The sequence below is a fragment of the Erpetoichthys calabaricus genome, chromosome 8 (genome assembly GCF_900747795.2).
Source record: "Erpetoichthys calabaricus chromosome 8, fErpCal1.3, whole genome shotgun sequence".
NCBI lineage: Eukaryota > Metazoa > Chordata > Cladistia > Polypteriformes > Polypteridae > Erpetoichthys > Erpetoichthys calabaricus.
In genome coordinates this window covers 101,764,502-101,779,757 of record NC_041401.2, presented here as the reverse complement: position 1 = coordinate 101,779,757, position 15,256 = coordinate 101,764,502, and positions in this window count along the sequence as shown.

Sequence of the window (15,256 nt, the reverse complement as noted above, 5' to 3'; positions counted from 1 at the left end):
CCGTAGAATGTGGAGAAGAGGCACTATAATGCTGCATATGATCTTGTGCTCTTAGTTACAAAGTGCATCCAGATACTCTTGAATGCAGGTGGTGGGGTTTAAATTCATCAGGTGGGAGGGTGTTCTACCAGCCAATGAAGTTCTGCAGCATTGTGATTGCATGTGAATGAGGTTGAATCGCATTCTCCATATGTGGATGTTTCAGGGTGAAGTGTGAGCCACATTCACGTAAGCACATTTACAAGGTGATTGTGATTTATAAAGGTTTTATTGAATTAAAATATGCGTATGTCAAGTTTAATAAGTCTGTTTTTTTTTTTGTTCTGGTGTGCATTTGCATTCATGCTCAAATACATGCAATGTTTTATAAATGAAGAATCTGGCCCTTATGTTTTCTCATGTTGGGATCACATAATGGACGACAGTAGGTACAGGTTTTCTATCCCACTCCTAATTATGGACTCGTCTTTTGTCCAGTTGTTATCTATGTTGCCATGCAGAATCAGCCTTTTCAGTTTCATGTCAGGTTATTGTCTGTGTGTATTTTGCTCATTCAGCCTATGTGTGAGAGGGGTCTTTTGCCCCATCCCATAAATATGTACTTTGTATCAAGAGGAGTTTCAAAATTGTAAGCATAGAAGTGTACATGAGTGGGTTGTGTGATGCACTTGTGCCCTGTCCAGAGCTTCTTTCTTGCCTTTCACCCAATATTGCTGTAGGTCTCTGAGACCTTGACTTAATTAAAGGGGATTTGATGATGTCATGATATTGCCTTTAAAACATATATAGTAGATCATTAGTTCACAATTCCCACAAATGCTAAAGCTGAAGTTCAAGGTCAGAAACAAACTCTTTGGTAGGAATGAAAACATTTTATACATAGGGTCTTCAAGGTCGACTGTAACATAAAATTAATTTTTTCATTTTACAGTCACTCCATACAGGACAAACTGTTTTCTGATGAGGTATCTCATCACTCTGCATGAAACAAAACATAACAATCAAAAAGAAATTCAGCCTCTTCAGTGAGGAGTGTATGTCACCAAGAACACTTTCAGATCTGTAGTAGAATCAATGTCTTTTTTACCCCGTTTGATTTGCTTGCTGAGACTTCTGCTATCTTCCTAGCAACTTGGTTTCTAGCTTAGTGGTTCAGCCTCATAAAACCACAGCTGGTTTGTCACTTAACTATCATACTGAGTAGACCTGTGACATACAGACCTATGACTTTACAACAATTTTCCAGCCATGAAAATATGTATCTTTACCTTTATCTCTATTCAAGATAAATATGTTAAGGTGAAAAATAAGCATTCTGTAAATAAATTCAAACATCACCTAGACTATGTTGTCTCACGATTTAAGGACAACCATTATAAGAATGTATAAGTGGAAGTAACATTTAAGAATCTCACACTAAGGAATCATCATTTTTCCAGACAGCATAAAAACAGTTTAGAATTAAACTCATACAACATATTGTGTGGTCTAAAAGATTTTGTCAGATGTGCGTGTTCTGTGTTTCAAAGTATTACCAGGATTCATTGTACTTAAAAGATTATTATTTAGTTTCTAATGCTTTTAACCTGATATGTAATGTGAATATTCATAATAAGAAACACTGTAGACTCAGGAGGAAGTGATTTAGTCATTAAAATGCCTGGCTCATCAATAGTGTATTTCCCACATTCAGATGAATAATACCAAAAACACAACCAAAACAAGCTTATGTACATCAGTTTCCAGGATGTGTGGTTCCTGATATGTGTTCTGTTTTCTTGCTCTTCTTTTGCTTGCTGTTTTAGTCATCTAATGCACTGGGCAAAATTACTTCTATAACCTGCTTCAAAAATATACAGAATATACTATATTGTCTTCAGTACATCCCGTTATAATATAGCAGGTTTAAAATACTGATTTTTAACAATTGTAGCTTAGGGAAAAAATATTAAAAATTTCAAAAAAAAAAATCAGACAAATAATGTGAGATTTTTACATGACAAGAATATTGTATATGATGGCAAGCTTTCCAGTACTGACAATGTTAAATAAAAAACAAAAAATGATGACAACAGCACTGCATAGTCATGGTACATTGACAAACACATCAAAGTATGACAAGCACAGAAGTACAGTTCTTCCTCTCTCCTCCTCTCTCCTCCTACTCCTCCAAAGAGTTTTGTCCTCAGCCTCCTGACTCTGACTCTCCAGGTAAGGCAGAGTGGCTCCTTTTAAACCAGACCTGCCAGGAGTACTTCCAGTGCCAGGGCGTAGCCCATTGGAAGCACTTCCAGTAAAATGGAGGTCTGCAAGATTGGGGAGCATGAATCCTCGTAGCATCCCCTGACAGCACCCACAGAACCCAGCAGGGCTTCTCCACGGTACTATAGTGCCTAGCATGCCCTGTCCTAATGGGTGCTGAAGCCCAGGGATGGTGCCATCTAATACATTGAACAAGCAGATAGTCCAAGCTGATTGACTCCCCCTTTTTCTTTACTTTACTGGCATCCTTGTCGGGTAAAGTTCTTCAGTCCATCTCGTCTCATATATACATGTCCAACAGATGGTGCCTCACAAACATTAGCATTGCTTTTATGAATCCTGGACCAAATTGTAGACAGAAGAGAAAACGAGACATAGCAACCAGATTAACAAACTGCACTTGCATTACTTAGATTTTAACACAGCTGGTATATATATATATATATATATATACAGTATATATATATATATATATATGCACACATGCATAAGTCTGACCACAATCTGATATTTGGGTGGTTACCTACCAGGTAACGCTTGTGGTTGGTCCACCAGTCAGCAGACATCTGCCACGCCATCTCAGTTGCAAGAAGCAGAACACAGACATGGTACATAGTACCTGCCACACAATACAAACAGGACACGACACATCTTTTGCCCCTATTGGGGCTCATCAGGTGTATGCACTTTTGTTTCTCCTTGTGGGGATCGAACCTCAGGTGTCAGTGCCCAAGGCAAAGCCTCAGACGTTGCTCCAGTGCAGCTGGTTTGCTTACTTAACAGGTGAAGATTGGAGTATTACATGCATAGGTCTGATTGCAGTCTGATATTTACCTACCAGGTAATGCTTGTGGTTGGTCAGCCAGTCATATACATATATATATATATATATATATATATATATATATATATATATATATATATATATATATATATATATATTGTCACAGGAGGCTGGGGGACAGACCCAGCCGGGATGCCTGGAAGGACCGACAGGTGGCGCAGTAGTCCTCCGGGCCACGAGGGGGCAACCGCCCTGGGACAGAAGAGGGCTACGGAAGAGGAGCAGGGAGGCTCAAGCCCATTGGGGCCCGTGCCCACCGCCAGGGGGCACCCCAAGCCTCATGGAGCCCGGGACACATTTACTTCCACCACACCTATGGACAACGATCCTTCCAGGGACACCCGGAGTGCTTCTGGGTGCTCTCCTGACACTTCCGCCACACCAGGAAGTGTCGTCAGGCAGAGCACTTGGAGCTCATCCGGGTAAGGATAAAAGGGGCCGCCTCCCTCCAATCAGGGAGCTGGAGTCGGGAGTGGGAGCAGGACGAAGCTCCCGTGGAGAGAGGAAAGGCGGCCCAGGGACAGTGAGAGAAAGGCCCGGGAGAAAGGTGATTTGGGCAAGGAGCACAGTGTGTTGTGCAGGACTGTGTTGTGTTGGTTGGAGAGCAAAAAATAAACAAGAGTTTTACAAAAATGCGGTGTCTGTCTGATGGTGTCCGGGCAAGTCTCACAATATATATATATACACAATATATATATAAACACATATATATATACAGTAATCCCTCCTCCATCGCGGGGGTTGCGTTCCAGAGCCACCCGCGAAATAAGAAAATCCGCGAAGTAGAAACCATATGTTTATATGGTTATTTTTATATTGTCATGCTTGGGTCACAGATTTGCGCAGAAACACAGGAGGTTGTAGAGAGACAGGAACGTTATTCAAACACTGCAAACAAACATTTGTCTCTTTTTCAAAAGTTTCAACTGTGCTCCATGACAAGACAGAGATGACAGTTCCGTCTCACAATTAAAAGAATGCAAACATATCTTCCTCTTCAAAGGAGTGCGCGTCAGGAGCAGAGCATGTCAGAGAGATAGAGAAAAGCAAACAAATCAATAGGGCTGATTGGCTTTTAAGTATGCGAAGCACCGCAGCACAAAGCTGTTGAAGGCGGCAGCTCACACCCCCTCCGTCAGGAGCAGGGAGAGAGAGAGAGAGAGAGAGAGAGAGAGAGACAGAGTTTGTTTTTCAGTCAAAAATCAATACGTGCCCTTCGAGCTTTTAAGTATGCGAAGCACCTTGCAGCATGTCGTTTCAGGAAGCAGCTGCACAAAAGATAGCAACGTGAAGATAATCTTTCAGCATTTTTAGACGAGCGTCCGTATCGTCTAGGTGTGCGAACAGCCCCCCTGCTCAATCCCCCTACGTCAGGATCAGAGAAAGTCAGCGCAAGACAGAGAGAAAAGTAAGCTGGGTAGCCTCTCAGCCATCTGCCAATAGCGTCCCTTGTATGAAATCAACTGGGCAAACCAACTGAGGAAGCATGTACCAGAAATTAAAAGACCCATTGTCCGTAGAAATCCGCGAACCAGCAAAAAATCTGCGATATATACTGTATTTAAATATGCTAACATATAAAATCCGCGATGGAGTGAAGCCGCGAAAGGCAAAGCGCGATATAGCGAGGGATTACTGTATTTATACATACACAGTATAGGTACTGTATGTACAATAGCATATAGGGAGACTTTCAGGAAATGCACGTTTTCGCATCACTGAACATGATTTGACCACTTTCAGAGTAATTCAGAGTGATATGTGTGTGGACATGATGAATTCAAAACTAACCACTTAATTCAAATGAAACGTGGCACAATTATTATTAGCATTGCAAAATCATAGAGGACAGTTGATTATGAGTAACATCACTCCAACAGACAGTTTGGAATAATTCCATACATCTGAAATCACCTACTCCTGAATGCTCTTTGCAGTATGCAAGTACAATTTTTTTTAAGATTGGATATGAGAATATTTGAAACATAATGATTTTAGTCAAACTCCTGTTCAGCTTTGTTGTGGCAACTCCAATTTCATACCATGAGAACCTCTCAAGCTTTTCCTGACCCAACCATCACATCCAGTGTTAAAAACATGTTTGCTATTGCATTTTAAAAGAGAAATTATGAAGTGTAACATAATCATAATAATAATACACTTTATTTCTATACCATTTTTCCCATGCTCAAAGAGTTTCACATAAATTTTAAATCATTTATTTTTAATTTGGAAATGTATTGTTACAACATAAGAGTTCATATTAAAAATACTGAATGGATAAAAATGTGTACAAATCTTTTGCCATGCGGAAAATTATGACAGCTTTCAGGGAATTGAATACTTTTGCATGCCACTGTAATTATTATTGATACAGTATTATTTTTGTTTAAAATATTAAAGTACTCTTCAATGTTTTTGCTGTTTAAAATGTTATATAGTCCAATATAAAAACAAATTATAAAAGAAATAGCACATTTGCCAAGTTGTTATTTTAATTCTACCTAAAATAACAAACAAAAACAGCTGCCAGCATGACCCTGTTTCAGATTAAGTGGGTTCTGAAAATGGATGGAAGGATTGTGAACAAGCACCATATTTTACAAAGGCCACAGTTCCATTTTAAAGCAAACACCCTATCAAGGAATAATACCGACATTCTTTTTAAAATGATGGGAGAAAAATACAATATAGATAGATAGATAGATAGATAGATAGATAGATAGATAGATAGATAGATAGATAGATAGATAGATAGATAGATAGATAGATAGATAGATAGATAGATAGATAGATAGATAGATAGATAGATAGATACATAATTAATCCCAAGGGGAAATTCACATACTCCAGCATGCCTGGACAAACTGGTGAGGAAGACAGGCTCTATTGTAGGCACGGAGCTGGACAGTTTGACATCCGTGGCAGAGCGACGGGCGCTGAGCAGGCTCCTGTCAATCATGGAGAATCCACTGTATCATCTCTAGACAGAGGAGCAGCTTCAGCTTCAGCTGACAGACTGAGGAGATCGTTCCTCCCACACACTATGTGACTCTTCAGTTCTACTCGGGGGGGCCGCCGCCACCAAAATTAGACGGGCTAGAGCTAAATTTCTCAGCACACCAGAAGCAAGTCTATTCTGTATGAACTTACAGTTACACAAACTTTATACCTAAATAGTACAGAATATAGTGCATTAATTCAGACTGTCCTTTAAAGTTAAGGTTTCAGCTTGCTACTGATAGATAATGATGACTATATTTCTCTCTGCACACATAGGATAAAAATTGAAAGATGACATGCAAACATCATTAAAAGCATATTTACTAACGTACACTAATATTTGCAAACCTCAAAACTGTTACTAACAGCTGCTAACAGCAGGAAGTTATAAATTGCAGTAAGCAAAATTTACTTCAAACAGTGCACATGCAAATCAAAAAAGTGATATACAAAACATGCTGGTGCTAAAAAATACAAGAAACAACAGAGCAATCTAGGCAAAGATCTGTGGCAAATGTAAGACAATAATATATTCTGCCAAGATATCCAACACTTACCATTGATAAAATTACAAATGTCTCCAAATTACTTAATTTATTCGAATATGTGTGTGTAATTTACTGTTTTGCTGACTTTATATGTAGTTTTTCATAAGGTATAAATGATTTAATTATATTGTATGTATGGGAAATTTTCACAAAACAGTTTGCAGCAGTCATCTTTTTAAAAATTTTTTATATCCATATGGATTATGTGTTGTATAGAGTTGCTTTTACATTACAGTAGATGGTACTTTTACATGAAAATATAATGAATAATCATATTTGAATAAAAGGGTAATAGTTCATTTTGGTTTCAAAATGATAAATTTGAGTCTGTGTTAAGGCATGTTGGTGACACCTTTATTCCAATTTGTTTGTTAAATTTTAAATGTAAGTTTTCAAAATACTTTTCTAGGCAATGCTTAAAAAGAAATGATGAGTCTCATCCGCTTCAGCCTAGAGGGCAGCAGTGGCATCTCTTCTAATTCCGTCTACTTTCAAACCCATGTCAGGGAAGGAATGGTAATGCTATCATTTTGTCTTTGATTAATTAATATGTATAAATATACATTGTTTTATTAACGCTCACTGAGTTACAGAGTCTTACCTAGGTGAAGAAGTGAAAAGGTAAAAAGTAATTACAAATTAATTTTATTTTTGACAAAACTGTTGCATTTAGTACATTTAGTACCGGAAAGCTTGTTTGTATTCAATATTGTTGGGTTTTCTTTCTAATGTACATAACCCCAAATTGCAATAAAGAACTCTTGTGACTACCTAAAGGTCCTGGCTCTCTTTTGATAAATCACACTGTAGTATTTTTTCCCACTCACTCTAACAATGAGCAATGGACAACTATGAAGGAATTGCAATAACTTACAGTTCAAAAATCTGACTTACAGTGAGAAGTACCAGTGTGTCAGTTTTCAGGTCTGTGAATTAAGAACTAAGAAACACACAGAGACCGTGCTTCAGTCATAATGAGAGTTTTGCATCAATAATTCTAATAATTGTTAAGAAATGTAAGAAATCTGACAAACGAGGAGAGACCACTCAGTTCATCAAGCCCGTTTGTTTAGCTAATAGCTAAACTGTGTGAATATCTCATACAGATTCTCCTTAAAGGTTGTCAAGGTAGTTTGTTCCAGAGTCCCACAACTCTTTCTGTAAAGAAGTGCTTCCTGGCTTCAGTTTTAAAAGCACCCCCCTTAATTTCCATATCCTCGAGTACCTGATTCACCCTTAAGCCAAAAGAAAGTTGCTGGATCTATTTTATCAGTGCCTTTGAGGATTTTAAATACCTGGATTAGGTCCCCACTCAGCCTCTTTTGCTCAAGACTAAACAGGTTTGATTTTTTAAGTCTGTCAGAGTAGGACATGTACAGCATAGTGATTTGCATAATTTAAAAAAAAATTGTCACATCACATGTCAAACTGATGCTCCAATTTCATTTATTAGATTTGTTGGCAAATTCATGTTCTAGCATATCACTACTTTTGGATTTTGTTAGCTACAGTTGAGCCTTCAGGTCAATAGATAGGCAGATAGCCATATGCTTATTGGTAATATGCTCAAATGATCTCTTAGTCTTAAGTGCATGAAGTGAACCTTTAAGTATTGTTAGCTAATATCAGAACCCCAGTTTCTCAAGGATGGATGAATACAGAGACTACTCAGTTCAGCATACCCTTTGATACTGTAAAACATAACTAAATGTGTTTTATAACAACAACCAATAGCTGTCATATTAAAGTCTGAATGCTTCCAGGCCTTGGCTCGTTTCTTTTAATTACATATTTAACATGACATTTGTATAGTTATCATTGGTGAACACCTAAAAAGAGAAATGAGATTTCTTCTGCTACAAATCTAGAACATTTTAAATTAGCAGTGTGTAAACATGGCCTTATAAATCAGACCAGAGATAATGGTTACCTTTGGATTTTTAGGGGAAAGCCAAGGCCTTTTGTTTTGGTTGATTTCTTGTTTAGAATGATTGTGATATAACTTGTTGCTGTATCTAAAATTGGAAAAAATATTTTCATTTGCATTACTAAAAAGTATATTTAAACTTAGTAAATAGGTTGTCTCTAAGGTCACTAATTTAACAAATTGCCAAACTGCCACTATGTGGTGTAACGTTAGTTTCTTTCTCTGTTAGACATGTTAGACTCTTATGCAACATCCTGTGCTGACACTGATCACATCTGTGGCACCAGTTAATATTTGGTTGCCTAGTAGAGCAAAAGAAGAATTTCACTTATTACATCATAGATGTCTGTACTTCTGGAGAATTGATTTCCGCCATTTAAACACTACTTTTGTAAAACTGTGGTTGTACTGCTGTATTTTTTCTTTCACGTTTAGGTTTATTTTCTACAAAAGCTGCCTTATATGAGAAATAAGTTGCAAGGCATATTTAACCTGTCTTTTCCATCAGAAATTCAAAGATTACCTGTAAACTGTTTTTGACAAATACAAAAAGGTCTCACTTTTATCTTGCACTTTTGCAAAGTCACTAACACTGCACATGCTTAAAGATCTCCACTCTTTTCAAATTGCCACTTGTGCCTTGAAACAAGATAGGCTGTGGTTGGTTTATTTCTGTAATGAAAATATTTTCTGGTTTTGTTTGAAGTGTTGAATTAGATCACTAACAGCAAAACTGCAGTACTAATAGTTTAGCTTTGGTAAAGTCACACATTTTCAGAGCAGAAACTGGTATCAAACAGAAGCAACACCACCTTTTATAAAAGCCATTATCTACATTTTGACAGTTAAGCCTGCTTCTCCGTCATATTTCCGTCTTTCACTATCTATAGTCTTTCATCATCTATGGACCCTACCTTCATCCTATGTCATTCACTACCACTGATATTCCCCCCACCTCTGCTACAGGACACCTTTTCACCCACTGGTTTACCTAATTCCTCATGATCAGCTCATTCTAGCACATATTGTGTCTCCTTACCACACTATGTATTCCATTCATTGCTATTCTATTTTCTTCTGCGGTGGGTTGGCACCCTGCCTGGGATTGGTTCCTGCCTTGTGCCCTGTGTTGGCTGGGATTGGCTCCAGCAGACCCCCGTGACCCTGTGTTCGGATTCAGCGGGTTGGAAAATGGATGGATGGATTCTATTTTCTTAATCCAGCAGTCATGTTCTTCTCCCTTATAGAATCCCTACACTTCTAAATTAACAATTTTATTTCAGTTCTACTGTACGTGACTTTCATGCTCCATGTCTCACATTTATTTTCTTAGTCTCCCTTCCATAAATGACATTGGACACTTTTCCCTCCCACACCAATGGGACAACTTTAAAACTTACATTCCAAAACAAACAACTCTTGAAATTTTTTGCATCACATCTTACACTGACCTGTTGATCACTAAATTTACATAGGGATGTAATCATGTAAGGAATGTGAACAACTGAGTGAGAATAAAGCAGGTAGTGGGTTTAACTATATGATTCTGTCAGCTTTTCTGAGAGGATGTGGTACAACGTAACAGAATTAATCACATTGGCAGCTTAGTTCTCACCTCATGGTGCGTACACTAATAGTGGGTCTACTGTTCATTAGTTGTGAATATTTGCTTCATTAATGAATCCACATTCCAATGGCTGAGGGCATAGGATTAATCTTTGGATCCAGCAGCATTCTATGAGGAGCTTGTATGTTACTCCTATATTTTCATTTTTTCCTATGTCAAAACAACTGGCTACTTTTTGTCAGAAAATGTTTAGTCATGCTTGTGTTTAAATGTTATCAGTGATGGCATCCTTTGCTTCACCTCACTCTTTTTCAGGAAGCCTAACGTTATTGCAACTTAGTGCTATGTGCTTAGCATTCATGTACTCTCCACAGTAATACTATGTGGTTGAATTTTAAATGTATGCCTGCAGTGGTTTAACAGATTCACAGTCCAATTCAGAAAACAAAATATTTCCACATTTTGGGCAATTCTCTTAATTTGGTACTTAAACTTTTAAAAAGTGTCAGATGATCTAGGTTCAATATTTCTTATACTCCTTAATTTTATTGAAAGCTGCTAAAAATAGAAAAGAAATATATTAACACTTTTTAAAAGAAATTGTATCATTTAGCACATAGTTAGCTCTTTATTGTGAGTGCCCCTATATGCAAAGCAGTGCTTGAAATGGATATACGCAAGTGCCGGTATCCTATACGTTACACTTATATATTAACGTGTATAGCAAGGAGGGCAAAGCTTTTCCCAATTAGACATTCAAGCATCACTATCTTAGACCAGTTTTTTTGCCTTGAAGTTTTTAGCGCTACAGTCAAAGAGCAAAACTGTTTTCAGTGCCATGGCTAGGGGCAGAAGGTTGGCAGAGGAAAATGGATAACCAGGATGACAGCAAGTACTCATCTCAGTGCGCTGGTAGTTAACAGCAGAAAATCATTGAGCTTTGTAGCTTCTTTGAGCTTCGCTGAACTTTCTTTTTCCTTTTCAGAACTTGATCATAAATCTTTTTTGCTGTCCAGGAGACCACACTGTCTTCAGTCGGCTGTCCCACCCTGTTGGGTCAGTGGTGCTATTCGTGTGGCCCATCAATCACTTCTGCTCTCTCCTTCATTTGCATAAAGCATGATCTCAGCTCAGAGCCAAGCATGTAGGTTAATGTCATATTAATATATATTGACAAATAAAAAACATGTGTTGGCTAATTTTACTTTTTCTATAACATCATCACATTTTAATCATATTTGTCAGGGCATTTTTGATATTTTGGGGTATTTAGTTTTTCTGTTGGTGGAGGGTTTACTGTTAAATATCGATATGTTGAAATGTCTAAATCCTAATACATATGTCAATGTCAAGTTATTTATATAGCACATTTTAAACAACATAAGAATGCTGTGGCCAAAGTGCTTTACAATAATAGAAGAAAAAAACATACAATTAACATAAATAACATAAATAGAAATAAAATTAATGGACATAAATAAAATAAATAATAAATAGAAGTAATGTTACATAATCACAATGAGGAAACCATCAGTATTACTGAAGGTCACGGAATACAAGTGAATAGAAATGAGTCTTTAATCTTGTTTTGAACAGTTCAATTGTAGATGACTCCTTTATGTGATGAGGTAAAGAGTTCCAGAGGCAAGGAGCAGCAGCTGCAAAAGCCCTGTCCCCCTTAGTTTTACACTTGGTACGAGGGACAACAAGAGACACATCAGATATTTGCAATATGTGGAAAATGTTGCAATGCAACATTGTATTCATATGCCTGCTCGTTTCTTTAAAAGGACTTTCAATAAGTGGCCATGCTATGAAATATATTTAATAATAAAAAATAAAAGAGTCTTGAACCATTGTTATAAATAAAGTTTAACATCAACATCCTTTATTTACACCAGCTGGTGGAGTCCCAAGTGCTTTCTTTGTTCAATGCAACATGGCCAACTGAAGAAATCTAACAGAAAGCTTCCTTTAATCAGCTAGGTTAATTTACATATAATGATTATGAAGCATTTCAGCTACACCAATCAGCATTCAGATAAATGGTATAGTCCAGAAACACCTCTCTGCCATTAGGTATTATGTAAGGTCCCCAAATAGTTAATTATTAAGAGTCATGGGTAAATACCCAGTTAAAAGAAATAAGACATCTTATATGTAAACTGTGTGGAGACTGGCTCGGACACAGACAGGCAGACACGCTCATGTCACCCAACACACGTTTATTTACACTATGTACAAAGTTCTTGTGCTCACAAACCCCAAAGACCCCAAAGTCCTGGCCACACAACAATGCCTTCTTCAGGGAGCCTCCTTGCCTTCCTCCCGACATCATCTCACTTCCTCCCGAATCTTGTCTCCATCTGAAGGGAGGCAGCCCCTTTTATACGCACCTGGATGTGCTCCAGGTGCTCCCCGGCAATCTTCCACCGGCACTCCCCAGAGTGGCGGAAGTGCCGGCAGCGTACCCAGAAGCACTCCGGGTGTCCCCTCTTTTCTTCCCCCCAGCACTTCCAGGTGTGGCGGAAGCGCTGGGGTCCAGGGTCCCCAAGGCATCGGGGCGCCCTCTGGTGGTGGCCACGGGCCCCTACAGGGTTCCCAAAGCAACCAGGGCGGTCACCCCCTCGTGGTCTGGAGGAGGCACAAGCCCTCCTCCGGTCCTCCTGGGCGTCCCGGCTGGGCACCACAACTGTTTCCAGAGAACAAAATATAAAGCTAAATGTTATATATGGTCTCCTTTACTAATTTAAATGTGCTGGTACTGATGAAGTCGGAATGTCCTAGTTTAACAGGCAAGCAGTTTAAAGTACTGTTTTTTTTCTTTTTTCTGAAAAAAAATCCACTAAATCAAAATCTTAAATCCATCATCTGACCTAGAGTGACTGGTCTTCAGTGCTCCAGAGCTTATAAGGCCAGCCATATAGTGTAAAGTTCTTGTTTGGTTTGCCTGAAAACATTACAATTGTTCAGTCCATATAATTCATGTAATTCTTTTCTTAGTAAGTATTGTCCTGGAAACAAAATGCAAAGGCTTTCACACAAACAATGTTTGTCGAAAAATGTTATTTAACATACAAGGAAAAAGAGCAGTAATTAGATTTTAAGATAAAAAGTAAATGAAATGAATCCATTAAAAATAACTTATCCATCTGTTTTCTAAACCTACCTTTTCCAGTATATAGTAGTTGGCTTCTGTGTCCAGCAGGGAGCTTTCATGTCATAGATGGACAGTGTTCAGTGCTGAGTAGATGAGTGAAAAGTCTACTAAGGGAAGGTCACTTTGATTACAGTGCAGTCCAAAAACTACAACAATAGAAAATTAACATCCATAACAAAAAACAATCACAACAAAAATAATAATGTTATACTTGGTTTGTATTACAGTAAAGAATCCTTTAGCATACAATTCACGATCAGGCAGTGTCAGACAGTGCTCTGACTGTTATCTTCTCAATAGCTGATGAGTTTTGGAGGGTGAAACATTATGGAGAGTAGCAATTCAGAAGTCCTAGTAATTAGCAGGTTATTATCTATGTTGCTCCAGAATGTCCATGGTTCAGTGGCTGTGGAGACTCAAATGTCTGCATGGGGGAACACTTTTGTTTTTTTATTTTAAGATAATACTGCTTTGGTAAAATAAACCATTCAGTGGACATGATTATTATTATTATTTTTTTTATTTTTATTCTGCTCTCGAAAATGGTCATAGATGACTTTATTTAATTTCACACTATCACATGCCTGGTTGGCACCTTGTGGTGGACAGCCAGGGACCTTGCCTGGCCGGGATGCCTCCATGCTGGAAGGACCGGGGGAGCAGGCGTGGCCAAAACATTACCTCCCCAGGAACGCTAGATGGCAGTCCTCCTGGGTTGCAGTGGTGCCTTGGACTCCCACAGGGCTTCATGGGAGTTGGAGTTTGGTGCTGCCCTGTTGAGATCTGTGGGTGCCACCAGGCATTGCTGCAGCTGAGATAGGAGGTTCTGAGCCTTGGAGAGCACCCAGAAGTGCTGCTGAAAGTAGGTCAACGAGCACCTGGAGCACTTGTGGGTGACCTATATAATGGGCCAGCAAGCAGTATTGCAGGAGCCAGAGTCAGGAGGAGGAGGATGATAATGATGAAGATGAAGCTTGCTGAGGAGGAATGGAGGATAAAAGAAAAGGACTAAGAGATAAAGAGAAAATAAGAAAGCAAAGATAAAGAGTAAAGAAGGTGTGTGTTTGGGCTGTTGGGGACACTGTAAATAAACTTCACGTGTGCTTTTTGCCTCTAGTGTCTGTTTGTGTCGTGTTAGCATGTTATAGCACCATCTATCTTCCACAACCTCCATACAGTTTTTACACAAACCTCAGCATACACTCCCTCACAAATCTATACTCACACATACCCGGCTAATATACATTTAGTAGTAAACCTAAGAGTTCTCAGAATAGGAAAGTAAGGGTATCATATCGGGAAGTAAGTTGCTTGCATATAATAATTAATTTTGAACATTGAGATTTATGCTCATTCTGCATACTGTAGATCCATATAAAAAATAGGTCATTTGGAGAAGATTTATTATCCTTATTTCTATAGTGTATTATTGTTAAAGTTAATCTCTTCATTATTTCGGTTCACCTGCGCCACATTGTATATCTAACTATGGTGTGTATTTGCGTGTGTGAATATTATTAATATCTGTTTTCCAAATCCCCATGTGTATAAATTTATCTGCAAATAGACAGCTGCCATCAGCAAAATTAGATCTGGATATAATTGGTTTATTGAGCCCCACACTTGCAGCTTCACCCATATGTGGACACCTGCCTCAAGCACTGAGTTTTACTAACTTCGCACAAGCAGACCAAACAGTTTTCTTCAGATCTAAGTGCCTCTCTATGTCTGTGCACTTACTAACCACTCACTACACTGCTTCTTGTTGAAGGTTTCTCTTCTCATCTGCTAATTCTTGTGGGAATAGGGCAATCACACATACTAGATGCTTGTATAGTTATAACATGACAGAACCAAACAATACAAACTCACTACTGCAATAAAACAAAATTAATAAAATGCAGTTCAATCAATCATAGCTAAAAACAGGAAATGCATTTTTAAG